Source organism: Mus caroli, chromosome 10 (assembly GCF_900094665.2).
Source record: "Mus caroli chromosome 10, CAROLI_EIJ_v1.1, whole genome shotgun sequence".
Taxonomy (NCBI): domain Eukaryota; kingdom Metazoa; phylum Chordata; class Mammalia; order Rodentia; family Muridae; genus Mus; species Mus caroli.
The window spans coordinates 55,031,365-55,057,826 of record NC_034579.1 but is presented as its reverse complement, the minus strand read 5'-3'; the positions used below and the strand labels follow the sequence as shown (position 1 = coordinate 55,057,826).

The window sequence follows — 26,462 nt, the reverse complement described above, 5'->3', positions numbered from 1 at the left end:
ATAGAGGAGGATTCCAACAGCAGCCTCAGGTTCCCACACATGCACACACAGGTTCACACCCACCCCAACACACACATATACCTACACATACACAAAACATGTGTGCACACGTGAGAATAGTAGAAGAGGGACTGGTACAGTGAATCCCTATAAAGGTGGAAGGAGAGAACCAACCTCTAAAAGTTGCTGTCTGACTACCCCCGTGCACACCATGACAAACGTATACCCATCCCCATTAAATAAATAACACAGTTTTAAAACACTAAAGCTCAGGGGCTGGTAGACAGTGGTTTGATTCCTAAAGCTCAGTGGTTCAGACAGTGGTTTGATTCCCAGCACCCATGTCAGGCAGCTCACAACTGCCTATAGCTCCAGCTTCAGGTGATCTTAACACCCTCTTCTGGTCTCTTTAGGTACCTGCACATACATGGCACATGATCAAATGGGCACACATACACATATGTAAACATAAAACCTTACCAAAGGGAGATGGGAAAAGTTAGCCATGCCTACAGAGAAGTAACAGGGATGCCCTGTGTTCCTATAGACTCCTGTCCCTAAGGGTTGACAGCCTATCCACACATTCTGTAGGTTGTCAGTACTCCCTCAGAGTGTCAAAGTCTTGTTCAAGGCCATTTCGTCAAGGATAAAGCTCTGGGGACGGAGCTAGTCAAAGAATAGTCTTGGGAATTCAGCATAGAGGACATGTGCCTGAAGCCATTCATTCCTGGGCCAGAGGTCTGCTCTGTGTCCCCAGCCAAGACAGGGTGGTGATGCCCATAGATGCTGGAGTTGGGGTAGAAGCTATATGGAGGTGCAGGGTGCAGGTACAGGTATACGTGATGAACTTCCAGTGAGCCACGTTCTGCCTGTCCCCCAGGGTGCGGGGACTTCATCTCAGCCGTTGGCTTCCACTTATCCTAACAAGTATTGTCAAAACAGCTTGGGGACAGGCCCACAGCCCCCTTGACACTGAGCCCCTCAGCACAATGGGCTGTTTTGATGGTTTTGCCAGTTGCCTGACCCTCCTTGTTTCCTACCGGGAGGGGACAGCACTCTGGCAGGCTTTCTGCAGGCGGAATTAGTGTAATTTCTCTGATTCCCCAGCAGCCTCTAATTACTTTGTAACTTTGTGGTGCTTGCTAGAAGTGGGAGGGACTGGGCTTTTTCTCTTTATAATAACCTTAAGTGGAAGCTGCCTGTCCGTCTATTAAAAAGCCCGCTCCTCTCTCCAGATGAGATAATGCCGCAGGGAGATATCGCCCCTGGCATAATCACTAGGTACAATAGAATAGTCCCTGCCTGCTCTCTCCAGCATCCATTGACAACCCTCCTCCCCAAGACAGGGACTGAGGAGACTCCAGGCCAGGTCACGTCCTTGTTGGAGAGGGCACAGACTCGGGCCAGTTCCCTCTCTGAGGCTTGGCCCAAAGAAAGGGGGATGGCACAGAGACCCTTGTAGCTGCCGCTTCTCTGTCTAGTCCTGAGCGGTAGTCCAGCTGCAGTCCTGCCTTTACAATACCACCAGGTCTCAGAGAGCTGTGTTAGCATAAGCCTGCAGGCTGGGGTGAGGTGGGAGAACATGGCTGTGGTTGTCCTTCCAGACTGTGTGGTCATTTCCCCAATGCACAGCCTCTGCTCATGTGTGCCCTGTCCAAGAGACAGTCTCCAGGTGGGCAGCATGTCCTCTGACAACCTTTTGTCCAAACCTATGCTCCCTCCCTAGAATGGAGCCGCCAGAGATGCTGAACTCAGCCATCTCTTGCCTTTAGCAGTATCCAAGAGCATCCATCTCCAGATCCTTCTCTTGATCTAATCTTGGGGTGCTTTCCCATTGCCCCAACCCCAGTTTCCAGCCTGACCCTGGCCCAGCCTTCCCATTGGGTGGCTCAGGTTCATGCCAGCAGGCAGGCCTGCCTCTCATAGCCTCCTGTCCATAAACTCAGGCGGGCTCCCTCAGCAAGTCAGGGAGACACCTCCTGAGCAGGAAGGGGTGAAGACCTCACCTCACTCATGGCCATATTGCTTTTCCGGAGCTCTTGCCATCAGTCTGTCATATAGGGCTCTTCGTCCTGCGTCTGTACCTCATACAGGGCTACCTCCCCAAAGTTGACATTTGAAGTGTAATCTCTACTATGAGAGAACCAGAGGGGACCCTCGGCGCCTGTGACATTTGAAAGGGGACTCGGGAGGTAGTAAGCTTCTGTGAGTTGACAGGGTGGAGCCAGGATTGAGTCCTTGGGGCTTCTTGGGAAGAGGACGGTAGAGGAGATGTTCATGCATGCTCTCATGTACATAGACATGCGTGCTTAGCCCCAAAAGACCACTGCCACAAGTAGGCTTTTGATCTCTGGCCAGAACTCTGAGCCCGAATGACTTTTTTTTTTTCTTTATAACATTCCCACCCTCAGCTATTTGGTTATAGCAACAGAAACAGGGCCTATGTAGTCGGGATGAGTGTTGGGAAGATGTGGGATGTGAAGCCTCGTGGGAGTGGCACAGGTCACTCACTGGTGTGCTCTGTGCCAGTGTGTTACTGAAGCAGCTCCCGGGAGAGGTGACAACTTCTTTCTCCGGCACCTGGAGAGGTGACAACTCTTTCACCTGCCGGAGTGCTTACCACACTCCGGTAAGCAAATATTCAGGAAACAGGCCTGGCCAGGACCTCACAGTTCTTCCAACTCCTTCCCTCTTCTCAGGTGACCTTGATGTCTATTTCTGGGGTGCACTGTGCTGTCTCCCACTCATGCCTTTGTACGTGTACCTATTAGGGTTTTGTTTGGTTTTAGATAGGGTCTTTATGTCCCAGCGTGGCCTCAGACTCAAAATCTGCCCGCCTCAGCCTTCCCAGTACTGAAACCAAAAGTGTGTACCATGACATCCGGGGCTTCTCTGTCAGGCTTTCTTTTTAGTATTGCCTAAGCTCCTGAAGACAGACAACCAAGCCTCTCTTGGGAGGACACTCCCCACGATGGGGAGGAGCACTATATTAGGAGTCCCCAGAACAGGGGTGAAGCTTGAATGCTGGCTACAGCATCAGCAGCTCTCCCCTGGAATGTTTGCTGTCTGTGAGCCCAGTAGGCAAAAAAAAAAAAAAAAAAAAAAAAANTTGGGAGGACACTCCCCACGATGGGGAGGAGCACTATATTAGGAGTCCCCAGAACAGGGGTGAAGCTTGAATGCTGGCTACAGCATCAGCAGCTCCCCCCTGGAATGTTTGCGGTCTGTGAGCCCAATAGAGAAAAACAATAACAAAAAAAAAAAAAAAAAAAAAAAAAGGGGACATGAGAAATGCCTGTCCAGAAGGGCCTAGACACCCTTTCTCCAGCTTAGGAGACCTCTGAAGGTCCTTAAGCTGGGTAGGAAACTGATGGAGTGGAGGAGAAAGGGGGAAAAGAAAAAAAAAGCCTCAAAGCAGTTCTTAAAATTAGTGTGAAAGGTGGATTCCCAGTGATATAGTTAGGGAAGCCCAGAGAAGGCATGCAACTTGTCCAAGGTCACACAGCTAACACTAGCTCTCACTGTTTTTGCTGCGCCAAAATGAGTCTGCCTGCATCTTGCCCGTGCAGCATCCACTCAGGGTTTGGGGTCAGTAGTAGGGTTTTGCTGTCTCCAGGGAACAGCCCTGAGTCAGGAGGTGGAAGGGGAGGGGGAGGATTCTTTGAGGCGACTCTTATTGTGTTCCAGCATCTTCTGCCTCCTTCCAAGTTGCCGTTCGTATCAGCAGCCCAATCTCTGGCCTGCATGAGAAAACACAAAAATCTTTAAAGGTTTCTTAGAGGTTGGAATGGATTTTTTTTTTCTTTGCTGGTCAGGGCTGGGGCAGGTGGAGGACAGAGGAATTAATTCTTGTAACACATTGTCTTGGGCCTCACCTCCCTCCCCCCGCCCCCCCGCAACCATCAGGTCTTCCACACCCAGGGGCTAGCACACCCCAAAAGAATTGTACCAACCACAGCCCTGAAAATGGAGATGGAGGCCATGCGTCAGCAGTCACTGAGGCGGAAGACTCTAAATGGTGTGGAAGTAATGTTTAAAGTGTGCCGTGATTACAGACATTTCCAACGGGCCGCGGGCGACCCGGGCGGTGCCGGGGGCTGAGGAAATAAATCCTCAAGTGTGGGGCCTCCAAGAGCCTGATGGCTGTTGCCAGGCACAGGCTGGTGCAGGGGGCCCCTGGTGCAGGGCAGAGGCGGGTAGTGGGGCTCATTCCCCATCCATACGGGTTGCTGGAATTCCTGGGATGGGCAGCAGCCTGTCTCTTCCAGCTGGAGATGGAGCACAGTGGTATAGCGCCTCACACACATGAGAGGGAAAGAGAGAGAGAGAGAGAGAGAGAGAGAGAGAGAGAGAGAGAGAGAGAGAGAAAGAAAGAATGAATATGAATTTGACCCTGGTGTGCTCTGTCCTCTAAGCTTTTAGAGTTCTGCCTGGTTTCCTCTGAGTTCAGAACTGGCCAAGTTGGTCAAGGGGAGGACACCTCATTCAAAAGAGCAAGCATCATTTAAAGATGCTGTAGGCAAAATGATGACTTCTACCTTGTTACCTCAGCTGGCCACAGGGCTTTGTTGATGGGATGGCCCTGTGTGGTTTTCAGGGGATGCTCAGAGAAGGTGTGTGTGTGTGTGTGTGTGTGTGTGTGTGTGTGTGTGTGTGCGTGTCTAGCTTAAAGATGGAAGTGTCAAAATACCATAGTGATACCTAATACCTTGTACCTTAATTAAAAACATAAAAAACATATAAAAGGATGGACACAGCCAGGAGCTGTGGAATATACACATACCAGACACCAGAAAGGTGGGACCGAGATCCTCTTGAGACCCTCTGAACACCCTGCCCACGGGATGATTTTAGGCCAGCCAGACTCCCTCCGAGTCTAGAACTCTAGAACTCAAAGATGATAAATCTGTGCTCTGCTTTAGGTCACTAAATATGGAATAATTTGTTACTGCATTCATAGGTATTCAGTACAGAGGTCTGCTCTGAAGGCAAGGTAGTAAGAAGGCAGGCAGACAGGGAGGGAGAGCGGGAGGGAGGAAGGGAAGGGAAGGAAGGAAGGAAGGAAGGAAGGAAGGAAGGAAGGAAGGAAGGAAGGAAGGAAGGAAGGAAGGAAGGAAGGAAGGAAGGAAGATGGGTGACTGTAGCCCACGGCCCCTTGAAGACTCTAGTAGGCTTCATCCTTACCCTCAATGATGCTCTTTAAAACAGAAATTGAGACCTAGGATCTTGGGACCAAGAAGCCACCACTTGGAGTTTAACTCTCAGGTTGTTGAGAGAGGGGCAAGGTGGGCAGATCATCAGTCCAGTGCTAGCCCAACTCCATGCCACTTTGACTTGGCTCCCCTGCCCTTGTCCCCCCTGTAGGGGCTGAGCCCAAGCATGTCTTCCTCCTAGTGGCAGAGATGGGTTCAGCAGCTGGACCTGAGCTTAGGAGATTGGTGCCACCTGTAACAGCCTCGGGGCAGTACAGACATTGTTGGGCAACAGATACAGGGCCCCTCCTGATCACAGAACCTCCTTCCTGAGGGCATAGGAATGTTTCCTGCTGAGCACAGGGCCCCCTCCTACAGGAATAGGGCCCCCTTCCTGCTGGGTTCCCCAAAGATGGAATGGCTGCCACCCACAGAACCCCTCTCTTTGAGGAAATAGGAGCAGGGCCCACTCACCATCACCTCTAGACTTTAGCCAGCCTCTGTTCTCACACATAGCATATTAGGACTTACCAGTGGGTTGAAAATAATAAGTCTGTCTAACAATCTGTAAGGACCAAGTCTAGGAGTCCTGGGTATAGGGAAGGTTGAATAATTGTAGCAATGATGTTCTTCATCTGTTTATGTCCCTGCCACAGCCAGCTGATGACATGGGGGTATCCGTCAGCTTCAGGTTCTTACAACAAAGGGCCTGGCAATGCCCCTATGAAGTACAGAGTTTATTGTGCTGATAGCATTGGGCCCAGTGACTACCTGGCACACCTCAGATTTGACAAGGGTTGCCTCTGATCTACACCAACTCATGGCACATTGGTGGGTGCCATTGGTGAGAAGAAACTATTGTATGGAGAACCTGGGATGGACAGAAGACAGACTAGGTTCCCCCAAACCTCTTTGAAAGCACACCTCCAAAAACCTATGGACCCACCACTAGCCAGTAGCACCAGCCTGGGAATTGCATCTTCATTGTGTAGACCTCTTCGAGAGAGTCAACATCCGGGTCATAGCAATAGGCTTAGGGTTGTTCCCACATCTAAACTAAGGACCGCCTCTAGAGAGACCAAGTTAGCTACTTATATCACACAGCAGACCTGGGCTCTAGAGCCACTTACTGCTTCTTGTGGGTCACAGGCCTGGGCAGTGGCATGGGACTCACACCACACCAGGGAACCATGCCCGGGGTTCCCAAGAACCTGCAGGCATAGCCAGGGTTTAGGAGTTAGGGTTCCCCCAAGCCCCCCTTAGAGCCTTTCCTCCAGGACTGGGGTGCTCGATGCCTCCCCCAGCCCCAGAGAGCCTGCCTAGGAATGTGTTCCTGGAGAGACTGCTCTGCCTATGCCAGCGCGCACGCTTGCACACACCTCTCCGGGTGTCCTCCCTGCCTCCTTCTGTCCCAGTGTCTCTCTCATGGGTCAGCGCCCCAGAGCGTTAAATCATGAACAAATCAGCTGCAGCCAGCAGGAGGGTAAGAGGACAGAGGGAGGGGACGTGGCCAGCAAGGCCATTAGCAGTGTGCTGGCCAGGCGGATGAGTCTCGGCTGATTGGAAAAGTGGCTGGCTGGCCTCCTCCTTCGAACACAGCTAGTCCGAGGCCTCTATGGTAGGATGTGTCTGAGACATGTGAGGACTGTGTGCCTTTCTGAGGATTCATGGAATCTGTGTGGCTTGCAGCCAGGACACCCAGTCTTTTTTCCCCCGTCACGAGCACAGTGTTCAGATGGACCCGGTTCTTCCCCGACCAGTAAGATTTGGAAATGTGTCCTATGAAAGAGACAGAGGAGAATACAACACCCAAATTGGTACAGGTCTTACTGTGAAGTCTGGCCTGAGCCACCAAGCCAACAATTTAGCTTTGCTGGCCCTGATCTTTCTCATCTTAGAATGGGGACAGTCACAAACCTTCCAAAGGTTCCTGTCTGTACAAAACACTCAAGCACAGGCCTTGCCTGGCTACAGGGAGTACTCTAGAAGCTGAGGCGGGCTTGGGGATCCTTATACGACCTTTGTGGTGGTTTGAGTAAAAATGGCCCTCCTATGGGCTCTGCGTTTGAATGCTTAGTCACCAGGGAGTGGCACTGTTTTAGAAGGCTTGGAGGTGTGGCCTTGTTGGAGGACATGTGTCACTAGGGGTGGGTTTAGGGGGTTTAGAGAGACCCAGTTCTCTCTCTCCCTATGACCTGTGATCTGGATGTAGCTTTCAGCTACTGCTCCAGTATCACGCCTGTGGCCATGTTCCCTGCCATGATGATACTGGACTGAACCTTTGCAACTGTGAGCCAGCCCTGACTAAGTGCTTTCCTTTTTAAGAGTTGCTCTGGTCATGGTGTCTAAGACGTAATGAGGAGGACCCCTAAAGAGTAAAGGAGACAATCTTGCTGATGACTCTCTGTAGTAATGGAGGGTTTTTCTGTGTGCTTTTTATCGTGTTGGACCTATGTTTACCTATCTAAAAAGTAGGGTAGTAGCTTTCTTTGGCTATGGCAATAAGGAGCAGAGAGGTCAGTGGGCCCAAAATGACAGCAGACTTAGGGACTGAGTTCCCTGGTCCTGAGTGGCCAATGCCAGGGCAAGGCGTCTGGATAACACTCCCACACCCAGGAGGAAATAGCACCCGGCATTCAGATAGGGACAGACATTATGAACTGTGCCACCCTATGGGGCCTCTTGGGACTTGGATTATAGTGTTCTTACCTAACAAAGGTCATGGGTCAGTCATGTCCCAGTGGCCAGTGAACTTGCGCAGGACACATGTTGGTGAATTTAGGTTCCAGACTCCAGGATACTCTGGCTTTACCTGGTGCTCAGAACAAGCACCCCCGGTACTGTAATCCATGGGGCCTGGTAGGGGCCCTCAGCCGGGCAGGTCCATCCCTTCTGCACGGCTGGCCTCGCAGCCGTCCTGCAGCAGACACGGCTTTTTTGTTTTTGGTTAAAAAGCCTCATTGGAGCGTTATGATATTGCAATGTGAGGGTAATTGAGCTGAAAGCTATTCTCTTCCTGCAGCCAGAGCGATAGGCGTGATTGAGGTGCCGGGCCTCCCCAGCAGCCTGGGGATCCTGACCAAAGTCCCAGGCAGAAACAGAGCTGTGAGCAAGGAGGGCCTTGATTCTGGGATTTGGGGACTGTCAGGCTGGGCCTCTCCTCACTAGGAGCAGACAGCCAGGGTCCCCGTGGGCTGGTACAGACAGAGGGTCCCCGGTGATAGATCCTGGGAGGCTGGACTCTGGCTGTGTCCCTCATCTCCTCACCACTTCAGTTTCTCATAGGACTATCCCTCCCTCTCACATATCCTCCCTCCCTCCCTCCCTCCCTCCCTCCCTCCGTCCCCATCTCACCTCCCCCTCCCCCACTGCTGTCTTTCTGTTGAGGAGAATGAACCCAGAGCTTCTGGAATGTTAAGCAAGTGCCCTATTGCTGAGTCATAGTCCCAGAGTCCTATAGGGCTAAGTTGTAGGCAAGCACTGTGCTGCTGAGCCAAGCCCTCAGCCCCTCACCCTTACACAGGCTCTCTACTGTGAGCCATACCCTAACCATCCCTGGTGGATTCTGGGTAAATGCTCTCCTTCTGACCCATACCCCAGCCTCTCACTGTCAGATTTTAAGTGAGTGTACTACCATGGAGCCTGCCCCTCTTGACCCTACTGGGCTCGCTCTCTCTCTCTTGCTCTCTCTCTCTCTCTCTCTCTGCTTTCTGGATCTCCCCCAGATTGTACCCCACTTCCTCTAAGGTCTAGATGCCTTAGTGTTTACTAAGCCAAGTACACGGTTACATACCTATGAGTCAACCTAGGCACCCGTTCGTTAAAATACAGCCTCTGATTTTGTCTGGCTTCTAAGCTCTCAGGATGCCAAAGCTTCCGGTCTTCCGATCTCACTCTGAGGACTAAGAATTTAAGAAGCCATTAAGGCCATGGGCTGAGCGAGAGTGACCTAAATAGTCAGCGTAGGGCCCATCCGTGAGGGAGCCACTCAGTGTGACCGGAGCCTGTTCTGAGCGAGATGTCCCCATGTGGTTGTGCAGATAGCACACTGAACAAGGAGGTGTGAGCTAGTGAAGTATAGTCATAGTCGTGATACTTGGCTTGAAACTGCGCCTCCTGGGACCCACTGGGTAAACTGAGTCTGAGCACAGAGGCACCCACATCCACCGCCCAACCTCCCATCTTCAGGCAGAATGTCAAGGAAGAGACCAAAATGCTTTGTGTTTCTCTGCCTGGATTGTTTCTGGGTAAGGGTGGGACTCACTTGGTGGAGTGCTTGCCTAGCATACACGAAGCCTTGAGTTCAGTAACTTCAGCATCACACAAACCAGGTATGGTGGCATCCTCCTGTAATCTCGGCCCCTGGGAGAGGTGGAGGCAGTAAGCTGGGAAGTTCAACAACGCCATTGTCTACAGAGTCTGAAGCTAGTCAGGGCTATAAGAGACGAAAGCTGGCAAGCCCAACTGTTCAGCACTCTCCTGCCCATTGCTCACTCCCAACTCTTAGAGCTGAGCTTCAGACACAAGGACAGAGGGCTGAGAGCTCCTGCTGAGGGGAGGGAAGATCCCTAATGAACAACATGCTCCACCTCTTCAGCCGCATCCCTCAGCCACACAGCCACATATACACTTGGACTTTCTCCCTGCTGGGATATTAATTATCACAAGGCTGAAGTGAGAGGCGCCCATTAATATGAGCTCCCTCAGAAGCAAGGAACTGGCCTAGGCTGGGACTTGGTGCTTATCTCTGCCGACCAGGCTTTCTGTGAACGCAGCTCGCCTGGCACAATGCCAGGCCCAGTGAGGATGGAGAGGCCCGGCTCCTTTGACCATGCTGAGTATCCCAGCTGAGCTTGGGGCTCCCTTCCTCTACTAGAACCACAGGGTTGGCAGGATCTCTCAGCAGGCAGAGCCATTGCCATAGTGCAGGGCAGGCTTTGAGTTCACATCACACCCCTGACCCAGCCCCAAGTCGTTCTTTCCCTCGGGCCACTCTGTCAGGTGCAATAGGGATGATGCTTGCTCTTTGATGACAACAGTGTACAGGGCCCCGGTCACTTCCTTCTTCTGTCGTAACAGCTCATTATCCCTTTCTTTCTGACCACTACCCCAGAGAACAGAGTAGCACATACAATTGCTGTTTACCAGACGTATCCTATGGGTCTGGAGCTGAGCCCAGCACTTTCAAGACTTTTTATTCCTTGACCCCCTTGGAGAAAGATGTGTCCACTTCCCACCATGCATTGACAGAAGCAGAGGCCCAGAGATGATGTGGGGCTGCCTGGGGCCACAGGGAAAACTGTCATGTCCCTAACTGTGCATGACAAAATAGTACCTCATCTCAACCCATAGCTGTGACAAGTCTTGGCTCTCTGAGGTCCCCAGACCCACTCAGACATCTCCCCATTCTGAGATTCTTCTTCCTAGCTTGGCCATGATGACCCCTGCCTGTAATCCCAGCTATGACGTAAACAGTAGCAGGAGGCTCATGAGTTTGAGGTGAGGGAGGAGGGAGTATGCTTTCCTTCTCTTGGTACGCCACTGGCCAGCCGAATCTGTCCGTCAGCAGCCCGCAATGTTATCACTGGGTAGAATTTCCCCTTGGGTCCATTAGCATCCAGCACACATGTGTCCACAGCTTACCCTCTTGTGACTAGCTTATAAAGAACAAAGAGGCCCTGGGAGCCCTGCTATGGGGACCCTTGTCCTTCACCTCCATCCTCTTGCTAAGTAATTCCTGGTCCTCCTCTTTAGGGGTCCTAACCTCAGCATCTCCCATTCAGGACTCTGAACCTTGTGTTAAGGGGCTTCCACATGCTCCACTCCACCAGTACCAATGCATCTCCAAAATCACTGTATTTTCTTCCATTCTAAATGCCCATTTACCCTTCATCATAAGACATAGGCAAATAAGAGTTATCTTGACGTAGCCAAATTTTAACAGATGATGGTACTTTCCAGCAAGCTTGTTTGATCCCCAGGTCCCACACAGCACAGTAAAAAGCCAATGCTTACAAGTTATCTCTGACCTCCACGTGTGCACATTTGTATGAAAACATACACACACACACACACACACACACACACACACACACACACACACAAATTAAATGTAAATGTAAGAATTTTTTTTTTCTAAATTCGGTTACTCATGGTCGTTGCCATACATACTGGCCCACTTGATCCACTTAAAGTAATCCATCTGTATCCATTATCTCTGCCTCTGGGGACAGTGGGAAGGGATCACCCTCCTTTCTGAGGGACAAAGCTAGGATGAGTAGAGTTGGAGAGATGAGGATAGAGGAGGTACATCGCCCAATGCCCTGGTCCTCTTCCTGGCTCATAATACTCAAAGTGATACTTCCTGTGCAGGCAGGAAATCACTGCATTTTTTTCTTATATTGATTCCACATCAGCTCGGTACTTCAAAGCCAGCCCCCAAGATTTTCCTGAATGTCCCAGCCTCTGAGTGTGAGGTTCAGAGGCAAAGAGGGGGGAGAGTATTCCATTTTCTCATCCTTCCCCAAATTTGGTTCTTAAATATTCCCTAATTCCTAGGGAGACTTCCAAGTAAGCTGCTCTCAGAAAGAAGGAGGACCTTTTCCTGAGAGTGGACACACCCACAGCCAAAGACAGACGCCACTAGGAAGGCAGGAGGGAGTGCTAAGGCTCCTCTGGGGAGTCAGAGGGGGTAAACTGGTCAGACTCCCTCCTTCACAGCAGCATCCCTTCCCAGAAGCCCTTGGGCAAGAGAGCTCTAATTGTTGAGCCTGCTCCCAGTAGCTGCCTCTCAAGGAAACTCTCCTGCCAACTCCCCACCGAGGTGGCTGCCGAGGACAGACACTGCCTGTGACCAGAGCAGCTGAGCTCAGGGATCATAATGACCACAGAGAGGAATCTAACTGGGGCAATGACAAGCCTTTCTTGGGGAAACTGGATGGCAGACCAGGGGTGGTGGAGACTAGGTGGCACCTGTGAGCTGAGTTTAACTGTAAGCTAACCCTAAGGTTTCTAAATCTTGAAGGCAGAGCCTGGTTATTGCACTAAAGAGTCCTGAGGTCACTGTGGGTCCCAGGTTCTAGGAGGAGACTCAGAGGACCTGGCTTTGCATCCTCAGCCCTAAGGTCTTCTTGCTCTGAGGACTGGAGCTTTCAGACCAGAAGGGCTAACTCTGGAGGCCAGCAAGTGCTACCTGTTGTCCCCATGTGCTGGCTCACTGTCTGTCACTCACGAGCTCCTCAGCTTATCCTGCCTTTTTTTGGGTGAGATCACATCTTGCTGTACAGTTGCCTGGTACTGCCTGACTCATAGACGGCATGCTATGTGTGCCCAAGTACCACACACCTCCTACAAGTGGTCCGTTCCCTGCTGCCAGCCAGGGAACACTAGAGATCATTCAGCATAGACTCCCACAGCCCCTGCTTTCAAAACACTTTTCTGCACTTATTATTTATTTAATTTCGAGGGGGTTGGTGGGTGGTTGTGGGCACCCAGGAGGCGGTCAAAGGACAAATTGTGGGAACAGTTTCTCTCCTTGCACCATGAGGATTCCAGGGATTGAACTCAGGTGGGCAAGTAGCTTTGTCCATTGGTCCATCTCACTGACCTTTACTCTCCTTTTGAGACAAGGTGAGTACAAGGTGGCCTAAAATGAACTCTGGAACCAAGGCGGGTTCCAAACTCACAGGAATCCTCCTGCTTAAACTCCCAAGTGCTGAGATGGCAGATGCGCCCCACTCCCACACTTGGCTCTACCTTCCTCTTCTGTTCTCAGAGGACACAAATGTTCTTGGGATACCTCCTAGGTCCAGATCCCACCAGTCTACACCTAGCCAATTGCACTTCATGGGCAATAAACCCAGCAGATACTTACAGACTTAGTTAGTTTTTATTGCTGTGCTAAGACACCATGGCCAAGACAACTTACAGTAGAAAGCATTTAATGGGGGCTTACAGTTCCATAGACTGGGTCCCTGTCCATCATGTAGGGAGCATGGCAGCAGACTGGCAGGTACTAGGACAGTAGCTGAGAGTTTACATCTAATCTACAAGCAGGAGGCAGAAAGAATGCTTATGCATAGCCTTCTAAAGCCTCAAAGACTTTCCCTGCTTGTGATACATCTCCTCCAACAGGGCCACACCTCCTAATCCTTCCCAAACAGTTCCACCAGTTAGGGACCAACTATTCAAATATGTGAGGAGATGGAGATGGGGCGTGGGGCATTCAAACTACCACATTAACTATGACACAAAACACAGCCCCCACCCTACCCCGCCCCAGCTCTCCCCACCCCAGGAATCTTTCCCAATGAGTGAGATGGGTAGATCACATAACTGAAAGCAAGACCACTAGACCCATCCTGTACCAATACAGACTGGGGCTGCAGAGGCAGGAGGTGCTTGGCCAGGCCACCAATGTCAGGAACAGAGACTGGGGAGTCAGTGTCCTAGCATAGGGATGGGACTTTGCCTTGTTGGCCCATGGAAAGCCCTGCTCCAGAAAGTTCTCAGGTGCTTGCAAGGCAGAATGGGATGGAAGAGACGGACAGCAGAAGGAAGGCCCAGACACACAAATCCCATCTTACCCACAGGAAGCCTTCACAGCTGTGCCCAGCCACCACAATCCAAACTACTCCATGGAAAACAATAGAAACAAAAAGCATCTAAATATCGAATGAAGTCCTGTTTTGACGAATGTGACAAAGTCATAAGCTACCCAGCCAGGAAGTGACTCAGCTCCACACAGCATAGCCACGCTCTGTACCACCTTTCTGTTAGTCACTCAACTTGTCAGTTATCTAACCAGCTACTGCCACAGTGCTGTGCCTGACCAAGTGGCCCCTGTTTTACCCAAAACACCAGTTGTTTGGTTGGATTCATTTTCCATTCATCTCTTGCTTTCGCTAATTTATAGACACATTCAGAGAGTTGAGCCATTTCTATGGTTCCAAGTATTTCCTCACCTGTCCACTTAGGGTTCCCAGGACCTATCCCCATGGGCAGAACTACTGTAAATGCTCTCTGCCCTGAGCCCACTCATCGTTAGAGGGCTAAATCTGTATCTCCCTATTTTGGAAAAGGCCCTGTGTTCCACTTCCTGCTCCCTGCACCTCCCCCCCCCCTGAGGTTTTTGAAAGCATCTCCTTCGAGGCTCTCACTGCCCCCCGCCCCCATTCCCAGCCAGGGTCTGAATTTTAACCATTCTATTTTCTTTACCGATTTTATGATAAACAGCACTGTGTTTCCGATGCCTTTCCTAAGTGTGTCAGGCTGTCCCTCGAGGCACTGTGCGTCCCTCCACTCCAGGTTGCCCAATCTCATGCTCACCCCAGCTGTGTGACTCTTCCTGCCTCCCACTGGCTCCTTTCAAGTGGCCGTCATATTTCTAGTCTACCCCAGATGCATAAACATTTGGGTGCAAGTGTCCATCATCTCAGACTGAATCTGGGTCATGCCGGCTGCTGAACTACCCACGAGGCAGGTCCTGAAGCCCAGCAGGACGTCTTCACTTCCTGCCCCTATCTCAGGTAGGATTTCGGCTGCCTCTAGCAACCATGCAACTGTCATCTCTCATGGAAGAAAACTCCACTGTCCTGATGTCCGTGTCCTGGACTGATCCAGGCAGCTATTGTTTATGCACAAAGGAAATGATCGCATGTAAACCTCTCTGAGCCCGGTTCATGAACACAGGCATGCATTGGAAACAAAGGCTTGCTATGTAAGCCCATGTTGGCCTGGAATTTGTGATCCTCCTGCCTCAGCCTTCTTAGCCCTGGGATGAGAGCTGTGTACCACCACATAGGTGCTGAGTTTTCCTTGGCTCTCCCTTTATCCCTCAGGTTCAGAAGGTCTGTCAGGCACATCTTTACTTCTCTGTAAATTCCACCTCCACCATCAGCCGTTTGAGCCCCCAGAGTTAAGTAGGAACATCAGATTGGAAACGGTAGACCCCAGAGACCATTTAAGGCTTACTCTGCTGCTCCATTGGTGATATCTGGACACTGAGGCTAGGGGACAGGTGTGGACATAGCCACAGTCCCAAAGGTATGCTTGGACTAGGCTCTGGTACCTCTTGAATTTGTTTCCTATAAACTCTAGTGGCCCAGAGGGCCTGCTCAGCTTGGCCAGGCAGAGGAGAGGCCTTCTAACCAGAGAAGCTAGCAGTGCCTGGCCAGATGTGGGAAGAGCTCCATGTCCCCTTTGCCGTGCAGGCTCACAGGACCCCGAGGGGTCCGGCTCCCTCTGAGCTGGCCCATGTCCACTGGAGCTCTCCTGGGGAAGTGCGGCTAGCTGGCTGCTCCGTGGCCAGTCTCCTCCATCCAGACTGCTCATTGCAGTTTTTATGGCTCGAAGCTGAGAATTTATGAAGCAGGAGAAAGACAGCGTGAGACTGAAGGAAGGGCAGGCCAGAAGTGGGCGGGTGGATGGCACTTATAACCTCTGTTCGGGCCCAAAGACACTGTGCAAATTATGGCCCACATCTCTCCCTTTGTGTCCACTTTGCATTCCTGATCAGATTACCTTCTTTGTCTTCTGTCGGGAGCAAGGAGAGCTTAGGACCCACCACACTGGGAAGCTTGTCCCAGGGGTAAGCAGCCCACAGCATACAGGCCAGGCACTGGCTCCTATGGAGGCTGGATATGGGACATCTGCTGACTCTACAGAGAGTAGAGGGAATGTTTCCTCAATGGACAGACACCCATGCTAACGGGTTCTCACTACTCACAGCTCTGCAGGAGACCTGGCCCATGTTCTACACAGGAGTTGGTGGTAAATAATTCCCAGGCCCGTTTCTATCTGGTCTGGCCTGGAACTGGAGGAGTTTGATTCCTGCTATGACTTCCCTCACACGAGGTAGCCACACCCTTCTTCTGTATGCCAGTTGAGTGATATCATGTCTGCACTCGGTCATTGCCCAGAAGTGCTAAGTAGACAGCTCTCTCGGGGTGGCCCTGGGTCAGGAGACTGTGATGTGTTGGTCACTGGGCAGACACTGTCAGCTAAGGAAAAGAACAGATACATGCCTTTGGCCAAAGTCCTTGACCTCTACATGGGACTGGCTGCAACTGTGTGGGTGGCAGAGGGTATACAAGAGGAGGACATTGCAGGGCTCTGTCATGCTGCTATTTGGAGTGGGGCTGCAGACTCACACTGGGGAAGGGTGGGACTGAAGACAGAAACACATCCATTGCCAATATCCAATCAGTCCTTCTGTCTAAAGTGCTAGGGGCACAGGAAGATATGTCTATATCTATATCATCTATATCTATATATCTATATCTAGTCCATATCCATCCATCCATCATCTATCTATCTATCTATCTATCTATCTATCTATCTATCTATCTATCTATATGAGAGGAAGGAGATTTGGAGATGAAGGAGACAGAGCAACCAGTAGCGCATGGGTGAGGTTGGTGGGAGGGGCTCTTTGGAGTACAGCTTAAGTGGGTGACAGCCTTGGTTGGTATGACCATTGAAAATACAGGGTGAGCACCCTGGCCATGTCCTGAGTCTTAGAGGACTTCTACAGTCCTAGAAGTTTCCAGAACCTTTGGAATGAGTCAGATCCATTTGGCTGTGTATTTGCATCAATGCTTGTAGAAACCTTATGATACCCTTCACTGAGAAGAGCCACCGGACCACTCCCCACCCCACCTTTCCAGTGGCACCCGTGGATGAGGGCCTGGGAACAAGGGGCAAGTATTCCCCGACTTTGCAGCCCGCAGCCCTGACACCACCCCATAAAGAGCTGCTCGACTCTCTAATTGAATAATGTGTGGGAATAATAGGATTTTTCCCAGAGCCATCCGTTACGTTTCAGAGCCAAATCATAACGAGAAAGTCATTAGTCGTAATAAACACAGTAGAGAGCCGGAGACATGATCTGTCAAGGGTCTGATGGACGACACAGCGGCAGGGAGGGACAGTCATCCCATTTGCATTTCTGTAAGCTGGCAGAATGTCACCGACACCCCACCCCTCACCCCCACACACACCAAAAGTCAGAGCAAGAAAGCACATTACGCTGAGGATTTGTTCCCTCCTGGTGTCCCCAAGGCTGGTAATGGCTCTGCTTCTGCTGAGTGGCTCTTTATACTTCCTTACAAAACTGAGTGTCATCAGGAAATTGTCCTTTCCCATTGCTCTTCAGTCAGACTGTGTCTGAAGAGTCCGCTAATGAGTGGGCCTGTGGGGTTCTCCAAGACCCAGGCTTTGCCCCAACAGGTTTTTTTTGACTCCCTAGCTGGCTCCTGAAAAGGTCCAGGTGAAGGTGTCCTTGTCTTGCATCGGCTTCTCCCTAGAATCCCACACAAGCAGTATCAAGGTCCATAGAGGGCCATGCTGTGACCACCCCCTGTCCTGACTTCTTATGTCCCAATGCTTGAGATGGAGGGGGTCTCATTATGGCATAATAACAAGGAGACTGAGACCAAGAAGCAACTCCCCAGGCTGTGAAGATAGCTTATTTGGCAAACTGCTTGTCAAACAAGCTTGAAGACCTGAGTTCAATACCCAGCACCCATAAAGGAGCCAGGTTGAGAGATGGATGCTTGTATTCCCAGCACTGGAACAGCAGAGACAGGAGGAATTCTAGGATGCAGTGAATTCCAGGTTCAGTGAAGGATCCCTGTCTCAAAAAACTAAGATATGAGAGTGACTCAGGAAGACACCTACCACTTTCTATGCACACACATGCCAATTAGAGCGTCCCCTGGTCTATAGCAGAGCTGGAATTCAAGCCCGTGGACAGTTATGGGAGCCACATACAAAGTAGGTGTTCAAGAAATTCATGGGTTCATTATCCCCGGATTCTCTCACGGGCGGTGGATCACTCAGCTTTGTCCCTGTCCCTGGTCCCATTTTCAAACAGGAACAACTAAGGCCCACAGTCAAGGTCACTGTTGCACAGCTCAGGAAAGAAAATGGCCTGGCTGTACCACTCACTCGCCCGCTTTCCCTATGAGGTCGCCACAGGATGTGTTGCTCAGGGAGGAAGTGATGAGGGGGTCTTTTTTTTCCCCCCAAATGGGCAGAATGTGAACTCTAAGCTGCAGACTTGCCACACCCTCCAGAAGGTTCTAGTAGCATGCCCTTGGTCTTAGAGAAGGTTCTAATAGCTTGCCACCAGTCTTCCCGAGGGGCAGGCAGGGAAGGTGATGGTGCTGGGAAATATCTCTGCTTAGATCATAACCAGAGAATCCCAGAACCTTGACCCCTAATCCCTTCACTCACCCTGCATATAACGTCTAGGGAAACTGAGGCCCAAACAGGAGACAGTTGACATTCAGGGATGCATCATGATTGGTGAAGCACTGGCCCCAAAGCTGTTTCCACACCACCACCCCCCCCACACACACACACAACCTCGGGCTCCTGTCTTGTTCAGTACGGTTGTTTCTTTTTGAATCTTGAATTAATCTGATTTTAGCAACACAGTCTACTAGGCAAGGACATTGGGGTGGTCTGATGGCAAGGGGAATGCTTTCTAGCAAATGACAGGCAGCTACAAAAACTCCCTGCTTGGTGGGGCTGGGCGACGTTAGCTCACAGGAGTTGGCAGTCAGTCTTCTCAGCTTGTGTTTGCTTTTCTTTACAAAAGTACATTTGTGTTCCTGAAGCGCACCAACAAACGGTGGCTGTCCCACTATACCAAAGCCTCACTGAAGCCCGGGGAGGCTGGCGGGGCATAGATTCTTGTAGCTGGACTACAATGGGGAAAGTGAGGTAGAGGAGGAGACCTTCTGAGTCTCCCATTTGTCAAGAGCAGAATCAGAACTGAGAAACACATTGGAATCTAAGTTCAAAAGCCCTGGGCTGTGCAACCCTGAGAAGATGGGTTGCTTGTCTCTGGGTGATCTAGGGAGATCCCAGTACCTGATCCTGCCAGTCAGGACCTAAGCTCCAGGTCACTGGTGAGGTCTCTTCCCATGTTGTCTCCCTACCTGCTTGACGCTGTGACTCCCTTCCCAGCTAGCAGGGCAAATGAATGACCTTGACCTACAGACAGCACACTCCAGTCTGGTCCTCTCTGTGACATCCCAGCTAGGCTGTCAGAGTAAACACACTGATGTACTCCGGGGGGGGGGGGGGGGGGGGGGGGGGGGGGGGGGGCTCTAGGGCAAAACTGGCTTACTTGCATGCCCAGCCTGCCAGCAACTTGGAACCCAGGTCTCTCCAAGCAAGGAAGCAACCCTCCTAAAAGCCAGGGTGTCACTTCCAAGCCAAGCAAGCCATGCTCTGTGGCTCAGTACCCACCTCCCTGCCCTCGTGGCAACTGATAGACACGCTCCAAGCCTGAGTAAGTAAACAGTGCTGGACAGTGCAGTACCTTTTATTCTCATCTCTGAACCTAATCTGCACCTTCATCCCCAGAGTCTTAGACCACAAGCCATCTACCCACCCAGAGCATCCTGGTGAACACAGGTTCAAGTTCCCAGGCCCTCTGTCTTCACCACCACCCCCCTCCCCCTCTCCTCCTCCTCCTCCTCCTCCTCCTCCTCCTCCCCCCTCTCTCTCCTCTCTCCATGTGACCTCTCTTCCTCCTCTCTCCATGTGACCTCTCTTCCTCCTCTTCTTCCATTTACCCTGTTCTCTGACCCCTCTTCTTTGTCTCTTTTCCTCCAGCCTTTTCTCCTTCTCCATCTCTGCTCACCCCATCCTTCTTCCTTCTCTACTCCCGGAGGGTGGGATGCACCTAGCAGAAGAGCAAGTAGCCATGGCTTCTTAACACTTTTTCTGTCAGGATCCTAGTTGAAACCATGGACCTCTTTTTTCTGGGAACCTGGGGGTCTTGAGAGGGTAGCCTGGGACTGGCCACTCACTGAGCACTGGGGAGCACCACTGGGGAGTACTTACAACCTCAGAGTCAAGTTATAGAGAGATGCGATCTGCCTCCAGATGTTGGGGTAAAGTGCAAGGCCTGGGGCTCTCTCAAAGACCAGAGTGCATATTTTTCTAGGCCTCTGGGCTCCTGGGGCTGCACTGGGAGAACCCACCAAGCCAGAGGAGAGCAGATGGCAGCTCTTTTCTTCATTTTGTGGCACAAAATGTGTCTGTGCTTTCTAGACTTTGGTCACAGAGTGTGCACTCTATCCCAGCATCCATGGTCCTTGGAGAGTGATGGCAGCTGTGATCCCCCACATATGACCACATATAGACTCTTGTGGATAAGCCTATCTGGCCCCCACTATCCCAAGAAGTTGTATACTCTGGGGCAGTGGTCTCCCCATTTCAACCTTTCCCAAACTGCTTTGGAAAATGACAAGAGAGAAAGTCCCAAATGAGACAGGGAAGACTTTCAGAATTGAAAATCCCCATTACCTTCTCCAACCACTGCTGGCTGTGGCCCTAACCCGGGAATTCTCAGCATCCCCCGGGCTAGTGGCCTCACAATGCTCGGTAACTTCCCATCCTCCAGAGAACTGAGATGGAGCTGGGACTCCAACAAGGTTCTATGTCAGGCCTTAGAAAGCCAACTCCCTCCTGGGTTCCCATTGCCGTTTCTGTCCCTGAGCCTGACTCTTGAGACCTTCATTTCCTCTCCAGTCCTCGGGTTTCAGGAAGTGGGTTTCAGAGAGGGCCCCACAGCTTCCGCCAGCCTGGCTTTCCCTGCCAGAGCAAACACTCCCGAGCGCATGCTTCTCATGCAGCTTGTAGCCTCTTTCGAAATAGACAGCCATCAGGTTCATATGGATCCTTCCAGCCCCCTTCTGTCCCTAATAATCCCTCCTCTGGGGCGGTATCGATTCTCAGCTGCAGGTTGCCTCTTGGTATGCGGGAGCCTGGTTTGGGGTGGATAAATCGCTGCGCTGTCATCTTCACGCGGCAATTACCCGCTCTGATTCCTCTCCTCCAGCCACGCAGACACCCGCTTATCGACAACATGCTCGCTCAAGCCCCAGCCAGCTGAGCAGGGAGCCCCGTGGACCTGTAGGAGCAGAGACTCTGGCAAGGCAAGCTTAGACCCCCACCCCCACCCCAGCTCTGAAGCTGGACACAGTGGGGAGATGTTGAGAGGAAGTCTGTTCACTACAGATATTGAGGCACCCCGTGGGCGTGTAGGTGAGACCCTGCATCTTTTCCTGGGTCTCGCATACGCATGTAAAGAGAGTCATCCCACAGCAGTTCTTTTTCATTGTGCTCCCTGTTGGGGCTTGGAACCTGGACCCAGCTTGCAGGCTAGTGGACACCTTCTACAAAGCACCACCTATTAAGTAGTTAGGATTCTCCTAGGGTCTTGGTTGCAACCATTAAGCTTCCTGGCCACACAAAAGCAATTATAGATGGTATATATACAGGTAAGTCCAGTCTGGGACACACACACTGGATACAGGCCATGTGACCAAGGATGACAATAAATTTGACCCAAATGTGTAACTGTAAAGCTTACTAAAACATGATGATAATTTTTATCTATCTATCTGTCTACTTATTTATTTTTGGTGATTAGACTGCATGGGTCTCGAACATGAACTTTGGAGATGTTCAGAGATGACAGATGTCAGCATCACAGGATTGGTTGGGCACACCTGAAAGATGCATGAGCATGGGTAGGCCACAGATGCTGAGCTCGGATCTTATGCAATTTCCATGAGCTATGAAATACTATCTCCAGATTCCCTCCCCCCACAACACACGCGTGGAAACGTTGGTGACTTGCACAAACACAGGCTGTGTGGGCCAAGTCCAGCCTCAACCATAGATTGTTCACCCCTAATACTTTGATTTTTATCTCTCCAGTCTGTCTGTCTGTCTGTCTGCCTGCCTGCCTGCCTGTCTGTGTGTTTGAGTGACTGTGAGAGTGAGTTAAACACACAGCCATGTGCATACCACAGTGTGGAAATCAGATAATGACTTGCAGGAGTCTGTTCTCTCTCTCCAGCACAGGTCCTAGGTCATGAGGCTTGTGCAGCGAGGACTTTTACCTGCTGAGACATCTCTCCCTGGCCCCTGATTTGATCTGTAGAGGATCCTAAGGATGTTTTTTTGTACTTGATACTCTTCCTGCTTCCATTCTCCAGATAAGAAAACCGAGGCCATCGGAGGGAAGCATCTTGCCTCCCTGCAGCAGGGAGGGATGCTGTAGCTACGGTCTCTCGGCAGGTGAAGACCCTCTGGAGTGTTCTAGGTAGTTGTGTAGAGATACACAGTTGACCTTGCTTACTGAGGGGCATCCTGGGATCTCATCCCCACAGCTGGAGCTAGATTCAGTTCTGTCACATATTTCTCTGGGGTATCTGCTTCTTCCAGAGCATCTGCTTCCTCACGTGGGAAATAAAGAAAGTAAAGATCATTGCTAAGAATCTTCCACCCTAAAAGTCACGGCTCACCGTGACCCTGATTGGCGCTTGAACCACTATCTTCAGTGGCATAATATGTATAGAGATTGTCATCCCCAAGGCCACTGCCTCCTACAGCAGGACCCTGGCCTCACATCCCACCTGCCTGTCGATGCTGGCGTGCTTCAGTCTCCATTGACCATAAGTCCTGCTCTAGAGGTAGCCTCGTTGTGGTCTCTACAGTGAAGCTGAGCTCAGCGGACCCCCACCCGGGCAGGAAGCCAGGGAGATAAGACCAGCCAGGGCCTGGCCACTGATACCTGGCGTGAAATTGAAAAGCACTCGACTTCTCCCTCCACAGCCCGGTGCCTCCAGTGAGACAACGTAGCTGGGAACGGTGAATGAAATGGAACAGCCGGGCCAGACTCCAGGCCTCCCTCCACACTCCAGTTCCCCTTGTCCCTCCTAGGGGAGGTGAAGGCACAGTCTAGTTTGCAGGAACTCAGCCTCTTTAGGGATGCTGGCGGCTTTGTGCAGGCTACACTTTGCCCAGGAGGCTTGTGGATGCTTAGGGAGATGCATGTGAGTTCGCAGATGCTGCCGCTCAAGGCCAACGTTGCTATGCAGCTCTAATCTTGTTGCAGCACAAGCATAGGGAGTGGCGAGCTGACCCAGCCTGAGTCAGAAGAATCTCTTCCTGAGGCCCTGTCCAGAGAAGGGCATTGAGGCCTGGGAGCTAAGGACCTGGTCTGGTGTGCAAAGAAGCAAGTGGCTTTTGGCCCCAGTTCCTGGAACAGGGCTCCTACATTTGACCTGGCAGGAGCCATGCTTGTCCCTCTCCAGAACTCAATTCCTCAGAAAGCTTATAAGAAATATGGCTTACAGACTTAAGGGGGGCATACACAATTCACTCAGCGTCCAGCATCTCTGGTGTGGGTGCCAAGGGCCCTGGCCAGCTGCAGTCTTGCTAGGTTCACAGGTGACCAGTTTTCTCTCTTCTTGATGGTAGCTGAACTAATTTGTGATTCACTCCTGTGTGGGGGTGGGGGTGGGGGGGTGCAGATTCCTGTAAGCGACTTGTCTTCAACATCTGAGCCAAGCAGTTTGCCTTTCTTCAGCATCCTGGTTTGGACCCACAGTCCTTCACTCTCTAGGCCACAATTGGCAAGGAAAAAGATTCTTTGCCCATCTTGCAAATGGGTCAATAGAAGCTGGCATTGACACTTGAGCCCCAAGGTGCAGTTTAGGGCCCAGGGTGAAGTTGGGCATCAGCACCCTGTTGCTAACCAGGACTCCGCATTGGGAGAGGGGCTGGGGGGTGGGGGGGGGGATGCTAAAAGCTACTGATTCCTGGTCACATGGTCCCTGCAAAGTAGCAGGGCGCTGGAGCGTGGAGTGAATGTAAAGTGAGTCTTTAGGCATCTTGGAAGGTGTCTGGCTAGGGTAAAAGCCGAGAAAAAGTAAGTTGGAGGAAGAGGAAGAAGAAGAGGAGGAGGAGAAGGGGGGAGAGGAGGAGGAAGAGAAAGAAGAAGAAGAGGAAGAAGAGGGAGAGGAGGAGGAGGAAGGAGGAGCTTATTTCCCATCCCTCAGTATCTGCTGCTTTAAAGGGCCAGGCTTACCTTTTCCAGCCCCGGTAGGATGAAGGAGGAGGAATTGGCATTTAATCAAAGCTACATTCGACAAAGCTTTTATTAGTCCCCTGGCCTTATTACAGTGATTTTTTTTACTCTGAGGTTTTTAAGTTAATTTTCCTAGTTTTTAACTGAACTCTGAATCGTGTGACTCACCAGACCCGAGCAAGGTGGCCAGGACTTGAGGGAAAGAGAAAAGTGAGAGAAATCAAATCGAATAAGCTCACCTCATCCAGTGGACCAGGAGAGTGGACGGCAAACAACCTTAATAACAGAGGAAGGCTCCAGACAGAGGTGGGAGCGGGCCGCTGAAATGGGGCCTAATCAGCTGGAGCTGGAGGGGTCCCAATCACTCCTAGGCTGGCAGGAGCAGGCAGAGTGCAGGAGGCTGAGAGAAGAGAGCAGGCTGGGGCTGGGGCTGGGCAGGCTGCAATCAGGGCCCAGGCAGAGCCTGCCCACGCCCACTTCTCTTCCTCCAGCTGAGGGACATTAACCCATTAGAGACAAGGACAGGGAAGAGGAGTGGCAGGTCCACCCCATCCTGGGGGTGAGGATTTACGGTCTGGGGGTGCTCTGCACCCCTAATCCTTCTTCCCATAATCAGGTGCAAAGTAGGGGCCACCTATTCACAAAGCCCCAAAGAGCAAAGAAACATTGGCTGCCGATGCCTGGGGTGAAGACATAGACCCGTCTCCCACCCTCTCCTCCTTCAAATGAACCGCAGTGCATTTTGCTTTCACAGACAGATCAGACCCCCATCAAGTGGCTACTCCAGTTTCTTCACAGTCAGATGATCACTTTATGGCTAGGCTTAGAGCTAGGGGTGGCCCAGGGATTGGGTCTCATTACATGTTCACAGTGGACTAGGTCTGGAGCCATAGCCAAGGGTAGCGTCAGGGCTGTGCCTCTGGCCATGACAGTGGGAAAGAAAATCCAGCAGCATCCTGTGGGCTGCTAAAGAAGAGATTTGGACTCACAGAACAACCAGGAGCCCTAAGCAGGAGAGGGAGGTTAAACCACGCTGGGCACACTACTGATACCAACACGGTAGACAGCCTAGCTTCCCTGAGCATACTATCATGGGCTCTCCAGGCCCAGGCTAGTCACTACAAAGGTCACTTTGAGTCTCATGGAGTTACAGGCAACATCAGAAGGGACATCCAGGTCGTAAGGACCCAAGAGAAGTCCCGGGCTGTCCTAGTTCAATTTGATATCTGTGTGATAAACACCCGTGACCAAAAGCAACTTGGGAGGGAGGGGCTTATTTTCTTTTGTGGTTTACATCCAGCCCCGAGGGAAGCCAAGTCAGGACCATGGAGGCAGGAATGGAAGCAGAGACTGTGGAGGAATGCTGCTTACTGGCTCACTCTCTGAGGCTTGCTCAGCCTTGTTTTTGAAACATCTCAAGACTGCCTGACCAGGGGTGGCATCACCCACAGTGGGCTGGGCCCCCTCACAGATCAATATCATTCGTTAGTCAAGAAAAATGCTCCCGCAGACTTCTAGAGGCCAATCTTACAGCGGCCATTCCCCAACTGAAGTTTTTCTCTTCCCAAATGATTCTAGATTGTATCATGTTGATCAGCAACCTCATAGGTACAAGGACCAAATCTGGAGAAGGCTCAGCTGTCTCTGCCTTCAAACACAACTTGACACAAACTTTTTTTGTGTGCACGGGTATATGTATGTGGGTGTTTTATTTATCTATGTGTATATATACATGTGTAAGTATGTACATGTGTGTGCAGCTATCCACAGAGACCAGAAGCGGGCATTAAATCTCTTGGAGCTGTAGTTACAGGTGGTTGTGAGACACCTGATGAAGTTACAGGGCCCAGAGCTCAGCTCCTCTGTTAAGAGCAGTAAGTGACCTTAACCACTGAGCCATTTCTCTAAGCCTTGCCAATATGCTTTTATTTGACACTTGTATGCATTTCTGGGTTACAGTGTGGCATTTCACATGCACCACATGTGGTGATCAGATCAAGGTAATGCATTGCATGTCTATTCCATGCTAAAGGGGCTGTGACCCAATGACCATAGTGTCTTCACACTCGGGGTATGTAGATCCTCATCTTGCATCTTGTAACCCCTCTCCAAGTCTAATCCCAAAGACCCAACCTACGGAGACCATGGCTTTCAGACAGATGTGTCTTCTCTATGCTCGTGTCAGCCCCTGGCCCCCGTCTCAGGTGTCTTGCTCTCCCCACCTTTGCAGGCACAGTGGAAGCAAGAGTCATTGCCTCGTGCCAAGAATACCCTTGTCACAGCTGCTACATGCCAGACACAGGGCTGTGGTGGTCCCAGGTGTGGTGATCGAGGCACCTGGGGAATGTTAACGTGGCTTGCTGTGGCTT

The 26,462-nt window shown here is 51.2% G+C and overlaps 1 protein-coding gene and 1 long non-coding RNA gene across 2 annotated transcripts in view; one reads left to right on the top strand and one right to left on the bottom strand.

Moving 5' to 3' along the window:
- Cdh23 (cadherin related 23) overlaps positions 1–26,462 on the top strand; it is a 382,497-nt gene that overhangs the window by 101,049 nt on the left and 254,986 nt on the right. The gene's annotated exons all lie outside the window — the stretch shown is intronic.
- Positions 2,407–8,484, bottom strand: LOC110303413. Its single transcript, XR_002378921.1, has 5 exons — positions 7,902–8,484; positions 6,572–6,971; positions 5,724–5,913; positions 3,523–3,740; positions 2,407–2,764 (listed from the first exon to the last, which is right to left on the bottom strand). It is a non-coding gene; the product is annotated as an uncharacterized LOC110303413 (long non-coding RNA).